Below are 4,862 nucleotides of genomic sequence, written 5' to 3'. Positions count from 1 at the left end.
CGTAAGAAGCAAGTTCGTGTTCGAAACCCTAGAGGTGGAGAACTTATTATTCACGGGGACATTCCCCGCCTGGCTATGGCTTCTTGCTCTTCTGCTATAGCACTAGAGGACGTTCCTATCGTTTCCGACTTCAGCGATGTCTTTCCGAAGGAACTCCCTGGCTTGCCACCTGTTTGGCAAGTGGAGTTTCGCATTGATTTGGTGCCAGGTGCGACTCCGGTAGCGAAATCTCCTTACCTCTTGGCACCACCTGAAATGAAAGAGCTCCAAGATCAACTTCAAGAACTAAGTGATAAAGGGTTTATACGGCCAAGCTGCTCGCCTTGGGGTGCTCCTATTCTCTTTGTGAAGAAGAAAGATGGATCCCAGCGAATGTGTATTGATTATAGGGAGCTAAACAAGCGCACGATAAAGAATAGGTACCCGTTGCCACGTATTGACGATCTTTTCGATCAGCTTTAGGGAGCATCTTGGTTTTCCAAGATTGATTTACGTTCCGGTTACCATCAGATGCGTGTTCGTGAAGAAGACATTGAAAAAACAGCATTCCGTACTCGATATGGGCACTTTGAATTCGTGGTGATGCCTTTTGGGCTCACCAATGCACCCGCAGCGTTCATGGATCTCATGAACCGGGTGTGTAGCCTGATGCTTGACCATTCGGTCATAGTGTTCATAGATGATATCTTAGTCTATTCTAAGAGCAAAGAGGAGCATCAGCAACACCTTCGGGAGATTCTGGAAACTCTGGCAAGAGAAAGGCTTTATGCTAAATTCTCAAAATGTGAATTTTGGTTGAAAGAAGTTCAGTTCTTGGGGCATGTGGTAAACAAACACAGTATCAAGGTCGATCAAGCCAAGGTTGATGCGGTTAAACAATGGAAGATTCCAAAAACACCTTCTGAAATTCGCAGTTTCTTGGGTTTAGCTGGTTATTACCGGAGGTTCATTGAAAATTTCTCTAAAATCGCCTTACCACTCACCCGATTGACCAAGAAATCAATGAATTTCGTTTGGGGCCCGGAGCAGCAACTGGCGTTTGATGAGTTAAGGAAACGATTGTGTGAAGCTCCGATTTTGGCCTTACCTGATGGGGTTGAGGATATGGTGGTTTACTGTGATGCATCGCTTCAAGGTCTTGGTGCCGTGTTAATGCAACGAGATAGGGTGATAGCCTATGCCTCCCAACAGCTGAAACCCCACGAACAAAACTACCCCACTCATGATTTGGAGCTTGGGGCTGTTGTTTTCGCTCTTAAGATTTGGAGACACTATCTCTATGGAGTGAAGTTTATCATATACACTGACCATAAGAGTCTAAAATATTTGTTCAAGCAGTGGGATTTGAATATGAGGCAGATCCGATGGTTGGATGTGGTAAAAGATTATGATTGTGAAATTCACTACCACCCCGGTAAAGCTAATGTGGTAGCTGATGCTCTCAGTCGTAAACAATCTGCCGAACCGATTCGAGCTAAATGTCTCCGGATCACGATGATGTCGTCTTTGTTAGATCTAATCCGGGACGCCCAAAAGACGGCAATAATGGAGGAAAACATCAGGCGTGAGAAGATTGGGAAAGAGTTGCCTAAGATGGAACGAGACGGGCGGGGTTTGCTGACTCGCTACGGTAGGGTTTGGGTTCCATATACCGGGGGAAATCGGAAAACCCTAATGGATGAGTCTCATAAGTCAAAATTTTCTATCCATCCTGGTGCTACTAAAATGTATCGGGACCTTCATGAGGCTTACTGGTGGCATGGAATGAAGAATGATGTGGCTCGATTTGTGGACGAATGTATGACCTGTCGGAAGGTCAAGGCGGAACACCAGAAACCGCATGGGAAGTTGCAACCATTGGAGATTCCTGAATGGAAATGGGAGCATCTAACCATGGACTTCATTACAAAACTTCCTAGAACTGCCCGAGGATCAGATACGATATGGGTGATTGTTGATCGTTTGACTAAGAGTGCTCACTTTCTGGCTATAAAGGAGAGCTCATCGGCGGAGAAATTAGCCGAGATCTTTGTTCGGGAGATTGTATCATTACATGGGGTGCCCGTTTCTATCGTCTCCGATCGAGACACCCGATTTACCTCTCGGTTCTGGAGGAAGTTTCAAGAGGAATTGGGCACACGATTACATTTTAGTACCGCCTTCCATCCGCAGACAGACGGGCAGAGTGAGTGGACGATTCAGACCTTGGAGGACATGCTTAGGGCGTGTGCGATTGATTTGGGGGTAGTTGGGATGACCATCTACATCTAGCTGAGTTTTCTTATAACAACAGCTATCACTCGAGCATTAAAATGCCTCCGTATGAAGCCTTGTATGGGAGGAAGTGCAGGACGCCCGTTTGTTGGGGCGAGGTTGGGCAGAGGGTACTTGGGAGTACCGATATCGTGCTACAGACTACGGAGAAAATCCAAGTGATTCGGGATCATTTGGTCACAGCGAGTAGTCGTCAGAAAAGTTATGCTGACAAAAGACGCTCCAATATTGAGTTCCAGGTGGGAGATTATGTGTTGCTTAAAGTCTCCCCCTGGAAAGGTGTGATTCGATTTCGGAAGCGGGGAAAGCTCGGACCCCGATTCATTGGACCCTACAAGGTCATAGCTCGTGTGGGGAAGGTGGCTTACCGTTTAGAGCTTCCTGACGAGCTTAGTCTAATTCATAATACGTTCCACTAGAGGACATACAAATTGACGAGCGTCTCAATTATGTTGAGAAACCAATCGCTATTTTAGAACGAAAGACGAAAGCTCTCCGCAACAAGACTATAAACCTGGTTAAGGTGCAGTGGCAACATAGGAAGGGTTCAGAATGGACTTGGGAACCGGAATGCGAGATGCGGGCTTATTATCCAGATCTGTTTCTAGGTGTTGACTTCGAGGACGAAGTCCGTTCTTAGTGGGGGAGAGTTGTAACGCCCCGGGTTTTCTCGGTACGTTTGGTTATTTTAATTTAATTATCCTTGTAACCTTGGGTTAATTTATTTAACCAATGTCTGATTTCTTATGTTATTGGACTCTTTTGATCATCTTGTAAACTCCTTTTATTGAAGTCCATGGGCTATGAGCCTATTTGCAAAGTCCATCTAATTAATAGTACTTAATGTGTAAATTGAATCATTTGGAACACACACAAGGAAAACACTCTAAACCCTCCCTCTCTCTCAAAAATCGTCCCTCTCTCTCTCTCTCTTTGGGATCAAGAGCAGCCAAGGGGCTGTTTGGAGCTTAATTCTTGTTCATTTCCAGCCTTGATTCGTATTGGTATGAACCTCCTTATCCTTTCTTACAACTTGATTCATAACCTTGTTCTAGTTTTATGATTTCATCTTCACCTCTTCTCCTTCTTATTGTATTTGTAATTGTATGTTATACATCATCTCAAGATCCTATCTTCACCCCATATATGGTGGATGACGGATCTAAGGGATTACATGTGGCAAAAGATCATGGAAACCCTAAAAGGGAGAATGATGATTTTATGTGCTTATGTTTATTTTCATGTTGATTATTATTACATCCTTGTGTCTAAATGAAATCCTAATGATCCCTAACCCTTTTTAGTACCACCATTATCTTAAAATGTGTTTCAAAAGGAGAAGGATGGATAAGCCAAAAAGGAATCACGGGTGGCTACGATTCTGTTTTCCATCAGATCTGTAGTCATTTTGTAAAAATCATATCTGGATCTCTAGAACTCAAACGGACCCCAAACCAGTTCCAAAAGTTCACAAATTGAGTTGGCTAACTTTCATAAGAAGGCCAACCTCACTAATAAGGGCTTTATCTATGTGAAATAATGGCATCTTTGCTGTTAGGTCTGATCCGGGTCTGTTCTGATATGTCATTTTGTTTTCATCATTTCTAAGGCTTGGAAAAGGATCCAGCGTGATTCCAAGTTTCTATATGTTCCTTATATTATTAATTTAAGATCTGGAGAATATGGGGTGTTATTTCCAATTATAAATTAGTTAGAATGGATCCACACTCCAGGTCAGTGGGCAGTCACCAGCTTTTGCTAGTGCTGTGATTGTCCACAATGTGAATTTTATATCTAGAGTTTGAGAGATGCTTTTCATTCAATTCCAACTCTGAGACTTTCACTTGTATGTCCTTTACCTCTCTTAATTTTCTTTTGGACGAATTCTACTCACAAGTTGGGTAGAATTGGCCAACATCACTTGACTGTATTGTTGGAGACAGAAGTGATACACCATTTTGTAAAATTCATATTTAATTCATCTTTTGGAGTTAGAATGAGTTCTTTATAGTTGTGGAATCCAGAGCAATCATGGTTTCCTATAAAATTTAGTTAAAGCTATGTTTCTGTTTTAGATTTTGGAGTAAATCCGTTTTGAACAGCAGGTCTGTTTCAGAGACCTTGCTGTGATTACTCTTTTCTCAACTCATAGCTTCATTACTTCTCCTTTCTAACCTTTAGTCCTTCTTAGGTGAGGTTTTGAAGTTTGCTCAAGCTTGGTAGCATTATTTCATTGTTATCCATCCTTAATACTCACTCAAGGTGAGTTCTCTCACACCGTTGTATTGATGATTGTGTTTGCTAGTTAGCTCGTGTGTGATTATTTGAATTTATTATAAAAGCATGCTATATAAGTATTGTTTTAATTCGTACATGTGCACTGTATGTAACTAATTATGGATATGGGGACACCACCAAAGGATACGGATTTACCGGTGCGGTGGGTAGGTAAGATCACCAACGTAATACTCTTCGTGAGGTGCGGTGATTAGGGCCAAATGATACGGGATCTTCCCGGTGCGGTTCAAACCTACAAGTCCTTCTTGTAATATAGACATTGATTCGTTCTTTGCCTTTATCATATAATT

The sequence above is a fragment of the Lactuca sativa genome, chromosome 6, assembly GCF_002870075.4.
Source record: "Lactuca sativa cultivar Salinas chromosome 6, Lsat_Salinas_v11, whole genome shotgun sequence".
NCBI classification, from domain to species: Eukaryota; Viridiplantae; Streptophyta; class Magnoliopsida; order Asterales; family Asteraceae; genus Lactuca; species Lactuca sativa.
Note: the sequence above shows the minus strand (reverse complement) of the source record.